Source organism: Saccostrea cucullata, unplaced genomic scaffold (genome assembly GCF_032062105.1).
Source record: "Saccostrea cucullata isolate Sc308-1 unplaced genomic scaffold, CSIRO_AGI_Scuc_v1 ctg62, whole genome shotgun sequence".
Lineage (NCBI taxonomy): Eukaryota > Metazoa > Mollusca > Bivalvia > Ostreida > Ostreidae > Saccostrea > Saccostrea cuccullata.
Window position 1 is genome coordinate 1 of NW_026937804.1, and position 26,632 is coordinate 26,632.

Sequence of the window (26,632 nt, forward strand, 5' to 3'; positions counted from 1 at the left end):
TTTTACTCCTGGCATACCCTTGCAATGTCTATATTTGAAGAAAATAATTTAAATAGCAATGACTACAACAAAAAAGATGAAAAATTTGACAAAATTAGAAATTCAGTTAAAAAGAAGTTGAAGAAAATTGTACTAGATAATTATAAAGAGAAAACTATGGAAAAAATATCTAAATTTACAGAAAATTCAAAACTATACTTGTACAGTAAAATAAAACACAATGTCGATATGGAAGAGTATCTTACGCTTGAAAATAGTTTTAGGAATAGACAAATGCTAACTAAATTTCGAACAAGTGACCACTGCCTAATGATAGAAACTGGTAGACATAAGAAAACAACTCGAGAACAAAGATTATGTTCTTCATGTAATACTATTGATGATGAATCACATTTTTTTCTACATTGTAGCTTGAATATACAAGCAAGGAATATACTTATAAAAGTTATGTTAGATAATTGTTCTTCATTCTACCTCAAATCACCTACTCAGAAACTTGAATATATACTAAGTCCAAAACTTGAAGTTATATCGGCTGTTTGCACTTTTATAAAACAATCATTAGAATTGAGAACTAAAAGGTCCACATCGGTGTAACATTTAGGGAATAAATTTCTATATGGATATTGTATATATAATTCATTGTTCTCATTGATTTTGTTTCTTTTTTGTATTGCTTGACCCATGTGGGTGTAATATGCAATAAAGATTATTATTATTATAATAGGGTTATTGAATTTTGATCGTAAGGTAGTTGCAGCAGGTAGAGCTTTTATTAGGAGACTCATCGATGCCACGATAGGTGTAAGGAAGGCGAAACACGTAATAAGAGTAATATCTTCTATGAAATTAGAATTAGCTATGTGGCTCGAAATTAGACTTAGTTATGTGGCTCGATTTCCTTAACCATTATAATGGAGTGACCCTCTTTCCGGAGAGACTATGGGTCTCTAGTGATACTCTCCAGTTATACACAGATAGTGCAGGGGGTAGGTCTGGGGGATTTGGAATATTTTTTCAGAATAGGTGGGCTTTTGGTAGATGGCCTCAGCATTGGTCGGAAACGGGAAGGCTGCGTGACATGACATTTCTTGAGTTGTTCCCTGTGGTAGCAGCTATATTAGTGTGGGGTTATTAGTTGGCTAATAAAAAGATATTCCATATTGACAATCAAGCAGTTGTACACATAGTCAACAAAACTTCTAAATCTGAAGACGTTATGAAACTGGTTAGGAAACTTGTGCTTAATACCATTTATTTAACATAAGATTTAAGGCAGAGTACATAGATACCAAATCAAACGCAACTGCAGATTCTATTTCTCGTTGCCAGTGGCGTCGTTTTCGGGATTTGTCTCCACAAGCAGACCCAGCACCCATCCAGTTGCCCCTAGAAATCTGGGAGATTTGACTTTGAAAACTGTTAAAGGCCTCTATGGCTGAGAATACATGGTACACATATAAGGCTGCTTTCCAAAGTTTCAATCATTTCAGGTATTTGTTTGGTTTGGCCAGCTCCGGTAGATCATGTAGTTCACTATATAGCTTATATGTCAACTGAGGGGAAATCACCTGGATCTATTAAGACATACATGTCGGGCTTGTCATACATGTACAAAATTCATGGTTTTACAGACGTAACAAAATCTTTTCTTGTTTCAGTTATTGGAAGGGGCTGCAAGGCTGATGCCAAAACAAGATACTCGAGCCCCTATTACTTTGGAGATACTGGTAGCACTTCTACAGGCTTTAGAGAAGGTCTGTTCCTCTAGTTATGAAGTTCATCTTTTTAAGGCTGCTTTTTGCTTGGCATTTTTTGGCTTCTTAAAAGTAGGCGAATACCTGTAAATCACCAAGAGGACAGGACTCACGACCTTTGCAACAAAGCGACATTAACATCATTCAAATCAATGGACAAAAGCAGGTTAAGCTGACTATAAGAAAATCAAAAACAGACCAATTGGGTAAAAAGGCTACCTTGTTTTTATCTAGTACAGAAGGGCCAGCTCGTCCTGTTTCTATCATAAGTAAATTTTTAGGGCTTCGAATTCGAGGCACACCAAGTGCTAATCAATTCCTGGTGCATTTTGATGGTAAGCCTTTAACACGTTACCAGTTTTCTGCCCTGTTATCCAAAACTTTACAATTCTGCAACATTAAGAATGGGCATTTTAGGTCACACTCGTTTCGCATAGGGGCGGCAACTGAGGCAGCACTGAGGGGCATACAAGATCAAATAATCAAAGAATAGGGCAGATGGAAGTCGAAGGCATACTCTTCATACTTAAAATTTACTTAATTTTTTTTTCTTTCCTAACAAATTTTAAGTTTTGTAGGTGGTAGGAGAGTAGTGTGGGTAGTGGGATCCTCAATAGTATACTGGGCAGCCAGAAGTACCAACGATAGACCTAGGGGAGAAACCTCACTCTGCAAGATAAGAACATCTCCATAATGTGGTTTGGTGTCAGGGGAATGAGATGGGAAGGATTTGACTCCTTTTTTGAAAATAAACTGAAATCTAATCCTCCACCAAATTATTTGGTGGTTCACTTGGGTTCTAATGACCTAGGCATTGTGCCTAGAAGACTACTTCATGAAAATATCAAATGCCCCTTCCTTCGTTGCAAGTTACTGGCTCCAAACATGTCTGTTATTTGGTCTGATATGTTACCACGTTTATACTGGCACAATGCTAAATCTGCATCAAAGTTTATGCTATGCGAAAACATGTAAACCGCAGAGTTAAGCAATTCCTTAAAGCAAAAGGAGGTCAGGTCATCAGACATCCAACAATTACTTTTGTCCAAAAAGAGCTGTTTGGATATGATGACACATATTTTAATGATTTAGGAAATTCTGTGTTTCTCAGTAGATTGCAGGGTGGTCTCGAAGCCTTCTTAGACAATCAGAGGGATGTAAAGGTATTCCCAGATGACACAGCTCGATAACATGATTTTCAAACAATTCACCTTTATGTGTATGCGTATAAAGATATGTTAATATTTGCATTTATGATCTTGATATGTTACATGGAAGGATCGGTGGGTGAAAGCATTATAGGTGTAGGCATATAGGGTACACAACGCGTTCATGGCGGGTGAACTTGTATAGACAAGTTCATATGGCGGAGTTCGGGGATAACCACGAATGAGGATTTCTACCATGTCTGGCTCAAAACTCTGGGTTATCTATCCTCAGTACTGGGGAAGATTTGGGGGTTACCTCAGCGGCAACTGAGGTACCGGCTTGACCCTTGTGGAACGAGGGGCAGGTTTTGGGGGTCTAAGGTACCCAGCTACCCCTGGGGGTGTTATCCCCATGTTGTTTTGTACCAGGAGAGACAGTTTACAATGAGGACTTGGGTCAGATCTTGAAATCCCTATTCGTATGTGGCGGTCACTCATCGGTTCCAAGAGGTCTGTTCCCACCACAGTTATTTTTCCTGTGGGGGCGCTATCGCGCCAGGTTAGTAGGGAGGGCATCCCGGTAGGCAGGTAACGATTCCCTGGATTCCGCCGGTTTACTTTCATATATAATGTATAAGTAGATTGCGACAGACGCTTGCCACGAAATGTTAATGCTGTTTTATTATTCATACATCGAGTTTATTTGATATGTTGTTTATAGTTTTGTGTCTGGAATTAATTCAACATTATTTCTTTTGTCAGATCGGGTTCGTTATGTGTAAAATAATTTCCAGCTGTCATTGGAACAAAAACAAGGCATGATCAGGATCATACAAAGAAAATTAAGATTAAAAAATAGGTACATTATTACAGTTTGTTCATCTGAATAATTTTTAAAACTCTTCGAGAATCTCAGAGTGAATGACACGCCCCAATTTCATGTGATTTTTTAATTGGAAACCCATCAGTTTAGTGCAGCAAATAGGCAAAGATCTAACAACGTATATGGATCTGATCTTGTTGTAAAGCTTGACAAATGACACTTACGCAATAAATTAACCTAAATGATTATGAGGAAAATAACGAAAAAGATTTGTTCTTTCTTAATTGCATTTTTTCCCATTCAAAATTTGCATACAAGGACTAAAAGAAGGTAATCTACATACAAGTAGATTGTCTTTTTAGTTTAAAAAAAAACTGAAAGTTGTAGAGATAAACCACTTTTGATTTTTAGTGCTATTTCATGTAAAATTTTTAATCATTTAAAAAATAAAACATTACCCCACTGCCCCCAAAATTGGATAATTTTAAGAAATAAAAAAGGTGTAGGAAACACAGTAACCTAAATTAAAGTAAATAATTAATAGTAGGTAAACTGTTCAATATTTTTTTTAATTTGGTTTAAAACTGTTGTTTCTTAATCCCATGGGAGAAATTTTTTCTGTTTTGAAATAAATATGGGATAAATCCCACATTTGTAAAGAGATGGGAGATTATTTTCTATGTACAAATATAAGGGAGATTTTGTCCAATTATAAAGCAATTATGGGATTTTCAAACTTCTGTGGGAGAAAAAATCCCACAGAATAATTTTTCCCCTACAGAATAATGGTGGGATATTAGTTAGGAGAAAAAAATCCCACCATTATCCCATGGGATTTCTTGATTTCAGGTGTAATATCTTTTTACTTAGAAGATAATCAGGTGTAAAGTTTGGTTCATGTGTTAAGTTTTAAAAAATCCCATCAGATGACATAATTGGTTTCCACATATCTTTGGAAAAGTGGTTGGCGAAAGTCCGGACAAATGTCGTCTCCGGATTTAAAAGTCGCACTGTTATTTTATTATTATTTGTAGACCGGAGAGCTACAGTGTCACCCATTGAAAAAACTGTATACTTTTTGCGCACTAAAAAGTGCGCTGTTTTTCGATCTTTCCTTCCGAATTCTTACTTCAATTGCAAAAAATGCTGATTTCAATAAAGTCCTTACTCCTCTTTCAATTACTTTAGTAGTTGACATCTGTACGAAGCGCGTTGAACCGAATTATCTTGCAAACGAAAATGGCAGTATAAATAGGCGAAACTTTCGATGATCTCAAATTTCAGGGCCAGGAGGGCTATTAAAAACATTATGAGGAATGTTTTGTTGTGGGAACAATGAAAGAATATGTTAGGAACACAGGTTAGTAATATTTTGAAATGACAGTTTTAAAAGCACGGAGTAATAGATCGAAAAACTGCGCACTTTTTGGTGCGCAACAAGTATACAGATTTTTCAGTGGGTGGCAGTGTATCTCTCCGGTCTATCATTATATATTTTTTTTGGAGAGCTACAGTTCTGCAGCTAACTTTAGAGCAGAGAATGTTCATGGTTCAGTCATACCCTAAATAAAATACGCAATAAATTGTGTATAATATAGTCATTAAGTCTGAATATGAGACTACATTTGTCATATTTAAACAATTTAATTGAGCAAAATGCTATTTTCTAACCAATCAGTATTCCCCACGTGCTCGTCTTCACTGGGCTGTGCGTTGTTTTTGCGTTGTTTTCAACTACAAAATCCTCGTCAGAATCAGCTTCTGGTTCAAACTGGTAAGGTCTTATACCAAGCTCGACATTAAATCCATCTGGTTTATCAAATACATGTATTGAGGACCTATCTGACATATCAAGGCTGATATCGTCTTGACGGAACTAATCTCGTTGTAATTTATACGAATCCGCCTAATCTGTCCTTGTTGTGACGTCACGGTGATATAGCCTCGTATTCGATCGATGCGATTTTTTGCTTGATTGGATTTTCATAACAGGTAAAAATAGACGCTTTCAACGGGCAATAACTCCATTAATCGTGCATCGATTTCGATGCGGTTTTGTTGTTGGTTTTATTTCGCCGCGTTCTAAAACATATAAAGAATTGCCACTCATTTCCATTACCCTTTAAGCAATATTTGCACAATAAACCTTTTAAATCGGTATCACAATTTATTCCTTTTACATTTCAATGAAGTCTTGATTAAATAATTCAAGTTTGACGTTTTATGAATAAAACGATTGGCTTGTAGTTTCTTTTATTAAAATCACCAGTATCTTAGTTCCGTCAACCGGAAACGCCACCCTGCGCACCTCTGTATATTTTCATGGCTGTTTATAGAAAATTAACAAGAAACATATTGACGCAAGCGTCAAAAATCGGCCGCAAACCAATTTACAAATGTATATAACTGTTGAAGTTCCTTTCAGAAACTGAAATTTGCTGTTTTTAAAAAATAAATTCTTCAGAAACTGAAATTTGCTGTTTAAAAAGAATTCTTATATTTATCTGTTAAAATATACTTGTGACATGAAAAAAAATGCATGCGACAATGCCGATTGCATAATGCATGTACAGTATTATATGTATAGGCAATATAAACTATGCAATACTCCTCTGCGTCTCTGCACTCGGTTTGGTACAACTTGCTGTTTAAGTAGTTTTTACATTAAAAGTACAAAACTAAAGTTTAAACTTAGCTATAGTTTGACCTTAATAAAAACGCTGCAAATATTTAACATGTGGGGCGCCTCGCTCTCTCTTATAGGAGGTTAAACCCCCCCCCCCCCCCCAACTCCTTCAAGATCCACCACTTTCAATCTCTTTGTTTTGGTGTTGAGATGTGGCGGGAAAATGTTTGGCACATTGTAAAACGCGCTCTATACTAGTTTCCTGGACCAACATGTCGTAATATTCTTTGCTTTTAAGAAATCAATATTTCATCATATTTTTTTTAAAAATATCCGTAGGAAATGTTTAAATATACACTTCATTTCAAATTAATACAGCAGATCCTGTTTTAAAAAGAGAAAGTAGAATTGTTGATTTACAACGTGGTCTTTGTTTTAGACTATGCCTAACACTCCTACTAATTTTCTCCGCACTTCAGTTATATCAGAGGTTGTCAATCAGGATTGGATGAAATATTTACCCCATTATTTATAAAATTGAATTTTACGATTATTGTGCTTTTTCCTAAACATTTAGAAATCTTTGTTTAATATTAAAACGCCGGCGATATGATGTTGAATATTTTTATTTAAATTGTTAGCTCCGCAGAAACGCACAGGGACTTAAAACTTTCATATCATATAACCGACCGCCTCCTGGCGGCCGGTAATGAAGACTTTTAATGCAATGTACGATACTCACTATGCGAGTGAAATCTGAATATAGTTTACGCACATCACCTTATATACTGAAAAGAAAGAGAAACGCAGGGTAAGCTTTTGAGGTTAATTATTTTTCCTTTAATTTTTTTCAGTATTCCTAGGTTTTTAAATCATCTTTCAGAAAGATATAACCGAAATCCCGTTGGATTTTGTCAAATAATTTATGAGTTCTTGAAGCTCATATGACGATACCCTCCAAAAGGGAAAATCGAAAACTCTAATTATCTTCAATGCCTCTACCGCGCATCTATCATGAGCCTTATGTCTCCTTTGCATGGAATTCATCAAAGTGTTAAGTGTTTATCTTTCAAACCCTGGCTATATTGGGCATTGGTAACCACGCCAATAATTAGTCATACGAGGGGTGCATGCGCCAGTAAGATGAACACAACAGTAAGTTGATCGGCTCAAAAATCCAAATTGCGGAATTGTTTTTTTTTTTCATTTTTCGAGTGAATGTAATGGTTATGATAGTCTTCTGTTTAAAATGCGGTTTTGTGGTATTAAGCTGGCGAATTATAAGACGGCAGGGCGAATAACTCGCTCGTAACATGACTCTGTTTCGCGTTAACAACTTCGTCATGGTTGATTGGAAACCAATTCAGGTCCTCTCTGACAACATATGCTTTATGGGGAAAAATTTAGAAGAAACTGCTTTCTTACCCGTTGCTGCCTTCTTCATGTATAAGCCAGTTCGAAAACCAGACCCCACAGAACTTTCGTAAACTACCAAAATTGCAAGTAATTCATATCGCCTCTCAATATCAAGGTGCATACATTAGGTGCATTAAATGGTGCAACAAGATTTGTTGACAAACTCGTCGTCATCAAAGTGCACGAGTTTTGGTCTTTTTAGCGTTTTCCCTATGTGACGTCATACATTTTACGGCTGAGTAAATCTGAACACTGAATTTGATGCAAAGTAATTAAATTTCTCATCCGACATATTTTTTGTAATTTTCGGCCACGCGGTCAAATTTTTTTTTCGAATATTATGCTACCCTGCGGGGTTTTTTTTTCCTTTCAGTATACCCAGTGTGTTGTTAGATGAATAAGTAGGAACTTAAGTGCTGCCGTCTCGGAGTTTACTTGCAAAATTTATTAGTGTAGATATATGGAACACAAGCAAAAGCCCGACCAACAAGTATCAAAGTTACTTATATTGCTACAACAAAATAAAAGTGACCAAAACATCGAAATGGATGACAAACAGTACAGCATGACGAAGTTTCAGGACATCGAGAAAAAATGGATTGAGCTGGAGGAAGAATTCAACGGTCAAGTCTTCGATCCAAAGTAAATTTACTTATATTTACAACATGCAAATATTTGTTAGGAAACAACTTATTACGACCTTTATATACAATGAATGTATTTCTTTATTTATTTAGGTATTAATTTTTATTTGTATATATTATATACACATGTACTTCCTATATTAATTCAATGATGCAAGCGAAATGAATTGAGTTGTATGTATTTTTTATTCGAAAACTAAATGCCACTCTAGATACCTAAAAATTATCTTACAAATTTTCAGTTACTCGTCAACAATGCAGCCATCGTGCGCCACCACCACAACTACTACATCTGAAGGCTTGGTAGTCCTCCTGCCGAAATGGACCCAATTTTGACACTTTTTGTAGAAGTGGAAGATTCTATCATGCTGGAGATGAGGTAGACCTTTTTTTAATTAACCTTATATTGATATTCTATTTATGTAATTTGCTAGTTGATTAGCTCATATAACTCCTCATGAACAAAATTTTAGGCATGATTAAAACAATCAGAGATAACAGAGCTCACCTCAACGAATGTTGTCTTTAAGTAAGGCAAAGTCACACAATTAACCAACAAAAAGTGTACATTCCAAAAATGAAAATAATTAAGCAATTTTGATCTGATACTTTGAAATAGACCTATATAAAAAATTAAAACTAGTTCTTCTTCATGAAAATGCAATTAAAATCCAACATCTGAAGCAAATTTGAGAGTTTTCATCCCTTGATGCATCATTTGTGCAAGTTTGGTTTATACAATGTTATATAAGCCTTATAGTTTTTTGGTAATAGACCTGCAAACATAACTTTTACCTGGTCTATTATCTGAAAAATGTATGTCGAATTCAGCATCCGAAGCAGGTCCATCAATGTGCATCTTAAGATGTATAGTTAATTGGAAATGAAACATGCATCAAAAACTAACATTTTCACTTATTCACAAAAAGTAGGTCAGATTCAGCATCCGAAGCAAGCCTGGTTGTATGCATCCTTAGATGTATCATCCATGCAAGATTGGTCATTAAAGAACTCATAGTTACTTGAAAATGAAACCTGCACTAAATACTTTTGCCTGTTCACTTAACCGGAAAATGTAGGTCAGATTCAGGATCCGAGGCAAGCCTAGTAGTATGCATCCTTAGATGTATCATCCATGCAAGTTTGGTCAACATAGGGCTTATAGTTCCTTGGAAATGAAACCAGCACCAAAAACTTTAACCTATTCACTCAACCGGAAAATATAGGTCAGATTAAGCATCCGAAACAAGCCTGGTAGTATGCATCCTTAGATGTATCATCCATGCAAGTTTGGTCAACATAGGGCTTATAGTTACTTGGAAATGAAACCTGTAACAAAAACTTTAACCTGTTCACTCAACCGGAAAATGTAGGTCAAATTCAGCATCTAAAGCAAGCCTGGTAGTATCCATCCTTAGATGTATCATTCATGCAAGTTTGGTCAACATAGGACTTATAGTTACTTGGAAATGAAACCTGTACCAAAACCTTTCACCTGTTCAATCAATCGGAAAATGTAGGTCAGATTCAGCATCCGAAGCAAGCCTGGTAGTATGCAATCTTAGATGTATGATCCATGCAAGTTTGGTCAACATAGGGTTTATAGTTACTTGGAAATGAAATCTGTACCAAAAACTTTAACCTGTTCACTCAACCGGAAAATGTAGTTAAGATTCAGCATCCGAAGCAAGCCCGGCAGTATGCATCCTTAGATGTATCATCCATGCAAGTTTGGTCAACATAGGGTTTTTAGTTACTTAAAAATGAAACCTACACCAAAAACTGAACCAAAAATGCTAACCTGCTCCAAAAAACATTAATCTTGTCATTTCTTTGTTTAAACTGCAGCATCTGAATCTTGGACTGGTACAATGAAATACACTAGAAGCATCTTTCATGCATGTCTAATCAATATAGGACACGGAAGTACTTAAAAAGAAAACTGCCCCCAAAAAACTTAACCTTAACCTGTCTCGTCGAGGGTATCACAAACAGCTTCGTTGAGGTGAGCTAAAAAACAAAAAAACAAAACAACGAGAGTAATTGCAAAGATAAACTCTTTTGTAAAACAGACTAAACTTGTCTCTGCATGTTAAACAGGTCGTATATCAAAGTGTAGGAAGAACGCCATTAATAAAATCATTATTAAAATGTCCTATTGCGATTTTTTAAATGATAAAAGATATACGATATTGTATAATTAAGCATGTAATTTTCACAGAAGTCGTCAAAAACGCTCGGGGAGACGGGAGAGGTTGGAAAGGAGAATTTGTGGAAGGTCAACTTCTCCACCCACTGCTGTCCTAGAACAGCTTCAAATTATGAGAAATCTTGTGAAATGCAGAAGGACCTGGATCAAATAAAGATTATATTTGAAATAAACTAATTTTTAATATATGAAAGTTGATAAAATTTAGATAATTTATTCTTTATATCAAATGGTAAGGCAGTCCAATTATATAAAATTGCATAATTAGCCGGGCTTATTGCTCAAAGAGCAATTGCCGGCTTATGTGATCCTGTTCAAGGCAGGATGTTGACCCCATAGTCGCCATTTTAAAGTTACGTGCAAAAATATAGTTCTTACTCTCAACCGCTTTTGAGATGATACAAACGCTAAATAAAGCAACAAAAATAAAACGAAGTTTTATCTACATAAAATAAACATTAGTCGTAAAGACTTGAAACTTCATAAGTCAAAGAACATAGTTCAATAGCGTAAGGATTTTTGATAATCAGTGTTACCGTAGTTCTCTACACATACGAGGTAACGCAAGAGAGGGATCCAGACTGGCCTGTTTGTTTACATTCAGTTGCGGTACCAGATTAATTCTGATTCTGACAAAATCGGACAGTGGTATTAGAATTGAAAACTCACTGTCAGTGTCTTATCGTTTATATTGATAGTTCTAATATAATTTTTTCATCAGAATATAAACGTGATTCATGTAAGAAATCCATTCTACTCTGTAAATGAGCCCGGCTCTCTGTACTTCTGAGTACTTTGATTTTATGTATTGCCTCCCCCATTTAAAGGAAGTAAAGTTTTAACCCCCCACATTTTGGTGGCTCGGTATCCTATATACATGAGCGCATTTGATCATTTGGACAGTTGAAGAAAAACTGCAGATGATAAAGTTGCACTTCTGTTATTGTTGCTAGTTTTAGATATCAGTATGGATTTAGACAGGATAATGGGATTTTAGGTTTTTATATTTATTTCAATTGGATTATTTAACTGTTCTTCCTAATGTGAAGTATGGACTATATGTGGATGTAAATACCAGTGTAGATCACACAGGCGTTTGGATCGCTAAAATAAATTTTGTGTTAAAAAAATAAAGGTATGGAACTCTTTCACTAGATACCAAATTTCGCTAATAAAATATTTTTTATTCAAATTCTATAAAATTCTACTTTCTATGTAAATCTATTCATAGATAAACATTCTTCATTTCATTCCGAAATTCCATATATTTCTTAGATTTTCTAAAATCAATTTCAAAAATGACCTACTTTCTTTTACTCGATATTAGCTTGGGCCCCTGGTCATTCACATGTAAACAGACGGTGTTTGAAGTGCTGCGAAGGTTTGCATAGTATTTGCAAAATTTTTCTGTAATAAGATTTACAGAGTTATGCCGCTTGTCATATGAAATGTATTATTGTAATTGTGACGCCATGCATTGTGTATTAAAGATAGCAACCGTGCACAAGTGTTACTGAGAATCTTGCATGGTGTCAGAAGTAAAATGGACCGGTAAAACCCTCCAGCCGCACTTAACTTAAACGGAAACTTAAAGGAGAATTTAAGGCGATCTAAGCAGCAATTGGACATATATATCATATAGTCCGGAACGGCGGAGAAAGATGATGAAGTGCAGCTATGACCTTACTCCACGTGGTTGGCGCTGAAACCATTGAGGTTTATAATACGTTTACCTGGGATGATAAAGACGCAGACATTTTATGGCGGGAATGTGACTTCGTTCAAGGTGAATGAAATGGGTTTAATTTAACCATAAAGTAACCCATCAATAGAGAAAATCGATTGTTCCAGCCTACAGGAGGAAAATAATAGAGGAGCGATTGAGTTGAAAAATTGCATAGGAGCTCGACTGGATGAGAAAACAGTTGTGAAGAGGGAAATACTGTATGCCACCGTTGCCGATTGAATTGAAAAATTGCCTTACGGCAATACGGCATGCAAGAAACGGGGGAGAATTCAAGATCGGAAATTATACCGTCGACCGGGCGGATACGACTTATACCGTCTACGAATTTAACACGAGCAAACGGTCAGAAGGAATTCAGTCTTAGAGGAAGTGGGGTATTCCGTCCGTAGCATCTGGGAGCACGAATTCGATAAGAAATGCGAAGAGACTAAACTTTACAGAAGTATGTATCAGGTCTCAACATTCAAGATCCTTTGAACCCCCGAGAAGTAGCATTTTGAAACAGTTTAACAGAAATTTCTATTTTTCGTAACCACGGCAACACCGTTCACCGAAAATTATTAATAAACGATACACAGAATTATGTATCTTAGTGTAGTTTGCTTGTGTGCCAAGTGATATTAAAATTAGACAAAAACTGTAGGAAGAGTAGCATTTTGAAAAATTGTTTGCAGACACACGGACAAACGCCGGACGCATTACAATCGCATAAGCTCTTATGGTCTCTGACCAGTAGAGCTAAAAAATGATTTGTTAAATCTTAAGTATATTTGGGACAAAAAAAATCGGCGAGTGTGAGTACCCTCTAAATCCGCCAGTGCTGTTAAAAGTTGATTCTGAATAGTAAATTTTTTTTATGTAAGTTTAGTTCATTTCCCCCTTTATAACCCAAGGGGTTCTATGCCCATATCACTAAAAGGAATGGGAAGTTTAAGGGAAATCTTCGGAAAGGGTTGGACCTATTTAAGTTAGAGCTTTTGTCTGCTGTCAGAGTAAGAAGCTGTAAAATACATGTGTGAAAGGGCAAAAGGAAGGCTAAGATTCTTGTGATTTTTTTTTCTTTTTACAAATTTTACAACACTTTTTTTTGTTTACATAAAACAACTTTACAAAAAATATTACTCTTATGATTATCCAAGTAAAAAAGTAAAATTCAAACAATTATAGCTTGGCTTGTGGGGCAAAATTGGACAGAAAACCCTTCAAGTTGACAAATTTATAATGCACACTTTTGTCATTAAGAGTTATCTCTATTATGGATTAGTTTACTTTGTGACAGTGCTAGGATATATGCAGGTACGTTGCAACAGGGGGCAACAACCTGCCCCCCCCCCCCCCCCCCCCCCCACAAAATTACCTTTACTATAGAAAATGTCTATTGAAAGTTCTGTTGGCCCACCACTTCTTACCATGGTTTAAAGATATGAAGGATATATAGTATTGTATTGCAAAAATGTAAGTGGAAGGAAGTAAGCCGTGAAAATAAGTTAGGCAACTACCCCCCCCCCCCCACACACACACACACACACGAAATAGGATTTTCGAGTTTGGGCTATTTCCTTTTTTTTGGCTTATTAACTTTTTGAGGTAAGTAAAAATATTTTCCCTGGTTGCCCCCCCCTCCCCCCCACTTTCAAAAACGATGCTACGTCCCTGCTATGTCAATGAAACGTGTTCTATCTTTGTAGTTTTAATTATGTTCAGATAAAAGATATTTTAAAACATTACTTTAGTATATTTCATGCAGTGTGAAATGCCTTAGCAACATATGAATCATGATATTATTTTAACAATTTTAGAAAATCAGATCTACAAATCTGTGTACCAGCCCTTTCAACTGTTGTAATTGTTCAATGCCAGCCCCTCCCTTATCCACACTTTTTGTTGGAGCATAGTCATGTACTGTCAAGTATTTGTTAGGTCACCTGAGTAAACTCAGGTGACCTATTGCTATCTGTTTTCATCCGTCGTCGTGCGTTGTGCGTTAACATTTGAACATTTTCAGCTTCTTCTCTGCAACCACTGAACCAATTTCAACCAAATTTGGCATAAAGCATTTATGGGTGAGGGGGAACAAAATTTGTGTATTTCATGATCCCTGCCCCCCTGGGGCCTGTGGGGTGAGGCCAACACCACTAAAATTAGTGCAATCTTTAAAAATCTTCTTCTTTACTCCTGGACATCAAGTAGTCAAACTGTCCTGGACATCAAGTAGTCAAACTGTTTGCATGATTGTAATCAGCAATGAGTCCTCTACCAAAATTGTGAAATTCATGGCCCTGGGGTCAGGGGTTCTAGTGCTAGGGCGGGGCTGAATAAGGAGGTAGTGAAAATGCATTATTTCTTTAAAAATCTTCTTCTCTGCTCCTGGGTATTCAATAAACCAACTAAGTACATAGTTAAGATAAACAAGAGTGCCTCTACCAAAATTGTGAATTTGTATGGCCCCAGGGTCACGGGTTCTTGTGCTAGGGAGGGGCTATATAGATTATGTAGTGAAAATGCATTATTTCTTTGAAAATCTTCTACTCTGCTTCTGGGTATTAAATTAACCAACTAAGTACATAGTTATGATGAACATAGTTTCCTCTTCCAAAGTTGTGAATTTTATGGCCCTAGGGCCAGGGGTTCTAGTGTAAGGCTGGGCTCTATTGATTATACAGTGAAAATACATGAATTCTTTGAAAATCTTCTTCTCTGCTACTAGGTATTAAATAAACTTACTAGGTGCATAATTATGATGAGCAAAGGTGCTTCTACCAAAATTGTGAATTTTATGGCCCCAGGGTCAGGGGTTCTGGTGTTAGGGCTGGGCTCTATTGATTATATAGTGAAAATACATGAATTCTTTGAAAATCTTCTTCTCTGCTCCTGGGTATTAAATAAACTAACTAAGTACAAAGTTATGATAAGCAAAAGTGCCTCTACCAAAATTGTGAATTTTATGGCCCCATGGTCAGGGGTTCTTGTGTTAGGGCTGGGCTCTATTGATTATATATTGAAAATACATGAATTTTTTGAAAATCTTCTTCTCTGCTCCTAGGTATTAAATAAACTTACTAGGTGCATAGTTATGATGAGCAAAGGTGCCTCTACCAAAATTGTGAATTTTATGGCCCAAGGGTCAGGGGTTCTGGTGTTAGGGCTGGGCTCTTATTGATTATATAGTGAAAATGCATGAATTCTTTGAAATCTTCTTCTCTGCTCCTGGATATACTAACTCAGTACATAATTATGATGAGCAAGAGTGCCTCTAACAAAATTGTAAATTTTATGCCCCAGGGTCAGGGGTTCTGGTGTTAGGGCGGGGCTCTATTGATTATATAGTGAAAGTACATGAATTCTTTGAAAATTTTCTTCTCTGCTCCAGGGTATTAAGCAGATTTACTACCAATATAGTTATGATGGACAAGGGCCCATATCTTCCACAATCGTGAATTTCAAGGCCCCGGGGTCAGGGGTACCATAGAGTTGGGGGGGGGGTTGTACTTATATACTGGAAATGATGAAAAGTTTGAAATCTGCTCCTTGGTATTGATCAAATATCAAGGCCTAAGGGTCAGGGGTTCATGTATGGTAGGGGCACTACTAATTATTGCTGAATATTACTGATTAGTTCAAATGCATTTTGTGTTCCCTTACCCTGTGTCTGGGTATTAAGTAAACAAACTAAGCAACTGCGAAGTGTATTGTTATGATGATCAATGGTGCCTCTTTCAAAATTGTGAATGCCATAGCATCTGGCTTAAAACATGAATCAAATTCAATCACTGGAAAGTTGTTGCATAATGCTCAGGTGACCTATAAGGCCCATGGGCCTCTTGTTTATATTACATAATTAAAGTGTCTACAGAGCGGCAGTTCCCCGGTAGCTGCTGTGTATTGGCAGCTCCACCGGAGCTGCCCCTAACATATATATATAGGGCGTGCACGCACGCGTGCTCAAGAGAGAGAGAGAGATAGGGGATATAGAGACAGTCAGTGAGAGACATATAGTGTGTGGATTAACGATTTGTGAAATTATATTTTGGATTATTTGTACATAATTAAAACATGTAATAAATTTGCAAACTTATAACTGGAATTTTTATTACGCTACCAAAGGAGGAATTTAATTAATTCTAAGGAGGATTTTAAAATAGCAAAAAGGACCGCACGCACGGTCCCGCTACAACTGGTGGCAGCTGTGGGATATGTTATTCCTCAGTTAAAAAACGGATTCAATTTCCATTGGATTATTATCATATTCTTCTCCGTAATTGTGACAATGTGTTTGGATTAACTCTTTTTATCCTGTGTTTCAAATGGATGTTTGTGAGTTTTATCGTTCTTATTCTTGGAGATTTACAGTGTGAAAATTTGGATTATTCGCAAATGAAAATGTGTGCCGTGATTTTGGATATATCAGTGAATTAAAACGTACATTTTAAAATGAGTGCTCAGGAAAATTCCCGAAGATTTGTGAATGTGTACGATATAGATGACAACGGAAATTATGTTTTACTGGGAAGGATAGACGTCACATCGCGTAAAGAGTGTCCTAACTGTTTTGTGATGTTTAATAAGAAAGACAATGTGTGTTTCATTCAAAATTCAGATGGAAATGTGTTGAGCAGATATTGCCCAGCTTGTGGATGCAGAATTAAAACATACGATTGTTAAAACACAAAAATGAGTGGAGATCGGACAACTTATACACCGAGAAGTATGGAGCTTACGCAGGGAAACGAGACTGAAACACCTAGATTTCAGAGGAGCACACGCAGATCTCTTCTTAACAGTTTTAATGAAAGTGAAGATGCCCCATCAGCTCGGGAAAGTGAGGAAGGACTGGCACCATTTTGCACCAGTACACCAAATGATGAGGAAAACGAAGAGGACGAACAGAAAATAGACCAAGACGAGCAAAGCCGCAACCTGAGCCCAATGTAGACTTAACATATTCTGGACTTCGAAAACCTCAGATGGAGGACAAAGTTATCGGATTTAATTCTAGGTTGGATTGAAAAATATGGGAGCAAAGACAAGCCTAAATTCGACACTTTATTTCATATGCCCCCCTGAGAGTCGATTCTGGTATGGACGATGGGAACTACTCACCATACATGAGGGCGTGTTGTGTATCAAGTGGATACAGGACGATACAATATGTTTACGGATCTGTACACCTAAATCACTGAGAAATGCATTGTTATGGCATTTCCAAGATTCGCCTATTTCTGGACATCAAGGAATTCTTAGAACCAAGAAAAGAGCGGATTTAAGTTCATATTATTGGCCTAACTCTCATCGTGATATCAGTGACTATGTCAAATCGTGTCATATTTGTGAGGAAAAGAAAAATCCACAGAAAAAGAAGAGGCATTTCATAAAAAGTTATGTGGCCGGTGGACGATTTGATAGGAAAGCAGCTGATCTAGCAGGACCATTTCCCAAGTCTGAAAATGGAAATATGTGTATTTTAGTAGTGGCGGATTATTTCTCAAAAAACACAGCAATTTATCCAATACCTAACATGGAGACCGAAACAGTAGCGGACACTTTATTTCGGGGATGGATAAAACGTTACGGATGTCCGTTAGAAATTCATACGGATCAAGGAAATCAATTCGATAACCAATTATGTTACCATTTCTGTGAATTAATGTGTATCTCAAAAACTCGAACAACAGCCTTCCATCCAAGATCAGACGGAATGGTGGAAAGACTCAATCGGACAATCAAAGAAATGTTATCAAAGTTCGTGAACTTACCGCAAACAAACTGGGACAAATACATAGATGCTGTAAGTATGGCGTACAACACTTCTGTACATGAAACCACAGGAATTACGCTATATCGTATGGTATTTGGATGTGAAATGACAATTTCAGTGTCTGTGTTTTGTGATTTTAGTGATTTTCAAAATGAGGATATAAAGTGTTATACGGATTATGTGACAAAATTGTGTGCAAGTCTGAAAAAAGCTCATGATTTAGCCAGGGAGACAACGCGATCTTCGATAGAAACGCAAAGAAAACAGTATAACAAGAATATTATAGAAAAGAATTATGAAGTGGGGGACGTGGTGCGTCTTTACCAAACTAAACAGAAGAAAGGGACAAAAAATGAAATTACTGTATAGGGGATTAATTTCACGGGTTGTAATTTTCACGTTTTTCTCTCATCTGACACGATCGCGGTGTCTTGAATTCGCGGAATTTGGTATGTAATAAAAGTTACTTTCCTTGTCTCCATTTAATCTATACCATAGCTACATGTAAAGACATAAATCAGCGTTATGTCTTTATTTCATGAACAACAGGGTAAGTTATTATAAAATTGTAGATTTTATAAATAATTATTAACACAAGTGCAGTTATTAATACTCCCTAAACGTAAATTAACTTCCCTATATGCTTTTACGATGAGTGCATATGCACCTGAGATCTTCAATACAACGCAGCGAAAAGTTACTGGACAGAAATAAAACTTTTTATGTAGTTCTACGAAATAATATTCTTCCACACTTCCTTCGTCAGTAAGTTCGATATTTATTCGAATGATTTTTAAAACCAAAATGTCGATAAAAACTACATGAAATAATATGCATGAGAATGCAGGTAACAAATACACGTGGTTACATTAGATACGCACGGGTAATCAAAACCCATGGCCCACGTATTTTGATTGATGAAATATGTAGCGTTGGCTATTAAAACAGCTTTAGAACAAACACAAATTATTATCTGCCGATCTGAATTAAAGTAAAGCGTGATAATAAAAATTAATTGAATGACAGTACTACTCGCAATTACTGAAATCACCATGGACTGCACGAACACCTGTAAAAATCTATCGAAGTCTATTCTCCATTATCCAAATAAAACATGGAGATTATTGTAAATTTATTCATAGTTTCTTGAATTCACGGATTTGTTAACACCGTGAATATAGCGAATATTACCACCGCGAGTTATTTTCCCCCTATACAGTATCTCGAAATTGGACTGGCCCTTGGGTTGTTCTGAAACATGTAAGTAATATCCTATTTCAATTCAGCATTCAAAGACGTCAAAACCAAAGATTGTGCATGCGGACAATATAAAATCATTTCGCACAAGGAAAACAATACAACGCAATTTAGAGAAATTAGTAAATCAAACTGTAAACGCTAAAGATCAAGTGATCGAAGAGCCTAATAATATCCCTGTGCCTAAGCAAAAGGATTCTAATGCAGAGGACTCCAAGAAATCGCCAAAACCGAAACGACAAAGTTCAAAGTACGCCGCCGACAGTGACCGCGCTACAGCAGGGGAAGACCGCGACAGAAGTCAGACGCGCATACCCGAACTCCAGAAAGACACTCGACGCGGACCAGAGGTGGGCGCCTTATCAAAATGCCGCGCCGATTCAGAGACTGACCATACCATTTTTTGATGTAGAAGAATACAGATGATTTGTGATATATGTGAACAACTTTTTAAGAATAAAAAACGCTAAAACAACATTGTAAGGAAATTCATAGTGAATGTGTTAGTATATTTTACAATGACTTTTGTGGAAGGCCATTTTCTAGGAAATTTAATTTAAAGAAACATTTGTACATGGACAAAGTGAAATAGTGATGGCGAGTAATAAACAATTAAGCAGAGAAGATCTGAAGAAAAATCAGAAGGCAGTCTATGTCCCTTAATATGAAGACATTTCATTTGACGAGGAAACGCTTGATGTCGCTACAACTGTCCAATCACAGCCGGTGTATGTACCCGAACTTGAGGACATTTCATCAGATGAGGAATTCATTGAAAAGCAGTCGACTAAGGACGAATCGTTAGAAATAATAAGTGCAAGTTCAGATCTGATGGAGGAATTGCTGGCCGCAATGACTTTGTGGATGACCTACTACACGAGGACACACCAGAAGTAGAAGGAAGTGACGATTTATTTCGCTAGGACACACTAGAAGTGGAAAGAAGTGACGATTTCTTCCGCAAGGACGCACCGGATGTTGAAGAACTTAGTGAAAGTGAGAACGTACATTCCATCAGCAATGGCGAGACCAGTGGTTGTGCCACAAACGTTAATCCGGTGACAATTTCTCATTCAATTGGAATATCATTAACGCGAACAACTACCGTTATGCTGAACGGAAATACCGAAATCGAGAGACAAACAAATGTGTGTTTTACTGAGAATTTAGACCCGAGTACCATTGATATGAACGGACTTATTCGTGACATGTTGTGTGATATTCTGATTCATTTCCAGTGCCACCGAGACCGAAACGTTTACAGAGATTTCAACCAGTGACTGTTAATTATTTAAAACTTGAACTTTTTAAAAGTTAGTTAAACTAATTTCTTGATTCATAACTGTATGTAAATACTTATTTTGTATGATACTATGTTTATATTGTTTCGATAACTTATTTTGAACGGGGTCAAAATCTTAGCCGGGGGGAGTTGTAAAGTATTTGTTTATATTACATACATGTAATTAAACTATCTGCAGAGCGGCAGCTCCGGTAGCTGCTGTGTATTGGCAGCTCCACCGGAGCTGCCCCTAACATGTATATATAGGGCGTGTACGCACGCGTGCTCGAGAGAGAGAGGCGATATAGAGACAGTCAGTGAGAGACATATAGTGTGTGGATTAACGATTTGTGAAATTATATTTTGGATTATTTGTACATAATGTGATTGTGATTATTTATTAAAACATGTAATAAACTTGTAAACTTATAACTGGAATTTTTATTACGCTACCAAAGGAGGAATTGAATTAATTCTAAGGAGGAATTTAAAATAGCAAAAAGGACCGCACGCTCGGTCCCGCTACAGTTCTATCAAAATAAATTTGTTTTTCGAAAAAAAAATAAGTTAAAATTTTCCCTTCTCATCCACAGCATAGGATTTTGGAATTTGATCACTACCCTTTTTCCTAATCTAAACTTGTTCAGGTAAGCTGCCACTCCCCTTCCCTAGAAGAAAAAGAAACACTTGTAATAGCTGAGAAAAAAAGTTGCACACTGGATACTGTTTATTCTGTGACAGTAATGAAGCCAAAGACATGACATTTCAGGCTTTCTGGAAAGCCAAACTTGTTCTTCATCTCCATTCAAATATACTTCATTCCTGATATTTTTACCTAGATAGGGACAACATATTATCCTCAATAAAGCGATTGTCAAGTATGGTGGAAATCGGTGCTCTTCGAATATTACACGTACAGCCTAATTTGAGTAAGATTTGACATTATAAATAAAGACATGTATCGCAAAAGCTCTTTTTTCCCGGAATCATGTGAACAACGAAGAGAATTGAATGAAATTGATGACACTTATGCAATATAAAAAGGAATCAATAAATTTTATTTTTAAAATAAAAATATTATTCATTTTTTCTATAAACAATCACGATATATATCTGATGTGTACTCTAAAACCCTTTGGGTGCCTCATACCTGGACACAATAAGGAAGGTTAGGCAAGATCAAATATCGTGCGCTCAGGTGATAAACATATTATTCAATTGTCAGGTGAATGGCATGTGCACTAAAAGAAATTATAAGGAGTAAAAGCAAATACCAAACCTTTATCTCTGTAAAAAACTATTTATGGGTGTTATCGGGGGGGGGGGGGGGGTCATAAACGTTTCATTCAGTTGAAAGGTAGATCAAAAACAGGGAATGGCCGACTACGAAAAATATGAATTTTCATGAAGGTGAATATATGAAGTTATTTTTTGAAGATGTAATTCTAAGGATATTGTAAAGAGTTCTGAATGTGTTTTATATCTTCATCAGCATTAGATAATTCAAGATCTAAAACGGTAATAAAAGAAAGGTTTTGATGCACCAGCTGAATGAAAGTATTCTTTAATTAGAACATAGAATGCAGGTGGGAAAAAAAATCACCCTTAAATTATTCTGCTTTTGCTCCTCACCCGTTGTTTAAAAAGGGACCGAAAGAAAAATTCTGAAATACAAGTAATGAAGTTTTTCAAACATTCAGATGGAATATAAAATCATGAAAGGGACATAATTTACACACTTAATTTCCCATTTCCCGGCTGACATAAAAAAAGTACAGATGATTCTCTGTAGAAGGGGGGGGGGGTAGTATTGTTTTCTGATGAAAGAAAGGTGCAGAAAAGAATGAATAATTGTTGATAAAATTATATAAGAGAAACCAGTAAGGATAGAACCGACTGCCTCCAAAGGGGTTATTGAAATAAAAGAAATAGGCATGATAGTTTACTGAAACTTGTTGAGTACTCAAATAAAATTCAGACTAAATAGGAAAAACTTTAGTAAAATACGAAGGAGTTTGAAAACATTTTCAAATCCTATGAAGAGAAAACACTAATGGATACTCTGATTCACTTATAATTAAATGAAACCACAATATATGGGAGAAATGGGCTCCAGTTCATTCAGTCCAGTGCGAGGAGCTGAGAGTGAGACTTTTTCCTTCATTTTCCTTCTCAAACGTCGATTTGTTGAAAAAAAAAAATTTCTTGTCTTGTCACTAATCTGTTGTTCTGCGTGTGGTATTAAACATTTCAATTCTTCCCATCAATCGAATGTAAACGCTGCTTCACGTCTTTCTAGAAGCGACAATATCTTTAGTATCTGAAAGTAAAATTTCTTGCGTTGATCAATGCAGACCCTGTTTTGACTGTGACATTAAAATTCTCCTGTGCAAGTCGTTTTATATAAAAGACGATCATTGCGAGGCTGAAGGGTTGGATTGTGGGACCTGCTTCTTCCCTGCATACTTCTGACAGATTCTTCCTTTTTTAAAAATGATTATTCCCTTTCACATGGGATACAAGGTCCCTTCTTCTTCTTGATCTTTATATACTCTCAAGTGAACCTTTGTTTCCCCTTGAAAATCGGCAATGACAAGATACCAGTTTCTATCTAAATGTTGTCTCAGTTGCAGAACCTGCCTTTCTTGTGGTCATCGTCAGGTTTTTGATTCTTTGAAGGAGGAGACTGGTAAAGCGAAGCATTGTTATCGTTTTCCAAGTCAATGAACAATCGTTTTCTTATACGACTGGAGTCTCCAAGATCCTCTTCGTCTTTCAAATCAACTTGGTCATAGATTTGACAGCTATTCTTGCAAAATCATTCCTGAAACATTCACCTGTATCTGTGTCTTAATTTTTTTTATTTTTAATTTACTAAAAAATGTATTTTTCATCTTTATTGCGGAACAATGTTTGCACATTGATCTTTATTCCTGAAACATTTACCTGTACGTGTATATCTGATGATGATGCTCCCATCTCCTATATGATATAAATGGCAAAATCCACGTTTTCCTGTTGGAGACCCGAAATAGGTGACAGGTGTAAATGAAATTAAGAGATGCACTATCTTTTAAAGATTTTGTGAAAATATCAATAAATTTAATTCAGAAGTAGAAGAGGGCCTACGGATCAGAGATAAGTACTCAAAGGCGTAACGGACTGCCCGGAAAGACGTACAGACGGATGGAGAGACGGACATCCCGATAACCATATACCATACCACTTTTCAAGCTGAGAGAGGGGGGTATAATAATATTTCTCTGCCCTCTCCTCACTCTGTGTAAAATTATTAGGTCGGTAGAGATTTGGGGAATGGATTTTTTCAGAAAATTTTTACCATATTTGTTGACGTAATGGAAGGAAAAAGAAAAAAATAAGATATCATGTCCTGCAGTATTTAGTCAGTCGGTATTGGAGAGGACAGCCAACCGATTTTATAAAGATAGAGCAGTTAAATCCATTGGCCTCAATTAAAGAATCAAACAAAATAACAAAATTAATAAAACATGAACATTGTATATTGCTCTAAGAAGGATATGGAGATAACGAACATTATCCAATCTCAAAGTCCGTAAAACAATACAAAATAAGAGCAGAGCAAACACGAATCCCCGAACATCAGAGGTGGGATCAGGTGCCATGGAGGAGTGAGCATCCCCTGGCGACCGGTCACACCCGCCGTGTGCTCCTTGTCACGATCAGGAAATAACGGAAAAAATCCGTCGTCAATTCAGTGTATAAATAGTGGACTAACAATGGGAATGAAAAAAATCAGTCAGCATTTGACTCAGTGATAAATTGTATTTGCTGACAAGGTCATTGTATGGACCATAGAACTTAGGAAATGATGACTTTAAACGAAACTGCTGATATTCTTGTTTCATCAACTTGTTTGTCAATAACTGAATTACCTCTTTTTAGAAATTGTTCATACATCGACCATGCCCTTGCGTATCGAATCAACTGAGTTATATATTTTCCGTATGCAAGTGATAAAGGTATATTGCCGAATAAGTAAGGGAAGCTTACGATACAAAAATTAAGGACAGACGAGACGTTCCTTAATAATAGATAAATTTTTCTAAGAGTTTGTCATTGAAGTATTGCTACTTAAATATGTTAACTCACAAAAAATGGAGGTACCTTACAAGGCATTTCTGCAAGATACCAGGGGTAGTTTTTCTTATTTAATCCTTCGAGGAAGAAAAATAATTTTCCAATTTCAAATGTTTAAGTGTTTGGATTTTTGAAAATTTAGAAACTGGTTTAGAAATCATGTTATTAAAATTTTGAATATTTTTCATACATTACGAAGATATACAAAACAGATTCTGAGGAACGTCTCGTCTGACCTTAAAGTCATCACGTTTATCATATAGTTTGGTTGTTATAAGCATCACCAAGATGAGAAAAAATTATCCGAATGCAAACGATATCTTTCCTTAATAAGTCCATAGTACTTTTTAGTTAAAAAAAGGTTCTAACTCCCCATTCCAATTCTCTTCATATTTAGAGAGAAATGCAGATTCTATTCAGCTCGAACCACCCATCAAACCGCTGAATGTCCTTACACGGAAATGTTCACAGACACTTCCCCTCTTAATTTTATGACTATTGTTAAATTCACAAGAAGTCAGTATTGTTATGGGTCAGAATAACCCTAAATGCTGGCAAAGATCAATCACACAATTTAAACTTAAGAATAATTTATTAACAGTAATATATACAAATCATAAAGTACAAAGTTGGGAAGAATATAAAACAAAACATACATCAGAGTGTCCGTTGCTGCACACAATGTCCCGTGTAAGTATATCCCAGTTGTACCTCAATGGTGCTTATACGACAAAAGTATCTCTATGCATCGAATTGACAGGGTATTTATACAGTATCATAAATCTAGATTATTCTAGAAATTGTTAAAACATGGTATTACTGGAATACTCTGGACATACACAAAATTTAAGAATGCTCTTGATAAAATGACCGAACAAGTTGACCACTCTGGAATGTTCAAGAAACTTAATGTTACTAAAATATACATGATGAAACAATACACACCTCACAACACCTCCCCCTTTCAATAAAAACTTGTATTTAAAATAAAATATATGTACATTAATACAAAATCTAATTTGTTCATGATACTCTGGACAAGGCATCTGCAATAACATTGTCCTTGCCTTTGATATGGTTAATTGTTATGTTGTATTCTTGTAACAACAAACTCCATCTAGTCAGTCTTTGATTCTTGTTTGACAATTTATGCAAAAATGTCAGGGGGTTGTGATAAGTATATACAAGAATTGGATGCAATGTAACATTCAAATAAACATCAGAATGCTGTAAAGCTAACAACAAAGCAAGGCATTCTTTTTCAATGGTAGAATAATTTCGTTGACATTTTGTAAGTTTCCTTGAAAAATAAGAAACAACTCTATCTACATTATCACTATGTTCTTGAATCAAAGCTGCCCCGATTCCAACATCACTAGCGTCAACAGTGAGCTTAAATTGCTTTTAAAAATCTGGAGTTGACAGAACTGGGTTGCTCATAAGGACAGATTTTATTTCGCTAGAGTCACCAAGTGAAACAAATCCCTGAGACATGAAGGGCTTATAATCCTCCATAGAATCAATAGAACGTGGACTGTGAACCCTGGACATCAGGAGTTTCAGAACAAATCGAAACTAAGGCTTCTCTATCACCTCTAACTGCCGCAGAAGCGTGTGGTTGAGTTTTATCACAATAATTTTTTTCTCTTATGTTCAAAGCATTCACTTATAAGATGACCCTTTTTTCTTACAATAACTACAAGTAGGAAGTGACCCTGTTCCAGAAGATCCTTCAACACGTCCTGGACCGTACTTAAAACTACCTTTGGATGGAGACTGGGAACTTGTGAAGACTGAGACCCTGAACCACTCTTTTTATATGTGTCTGAATTTGTAGAATTATTGCTAG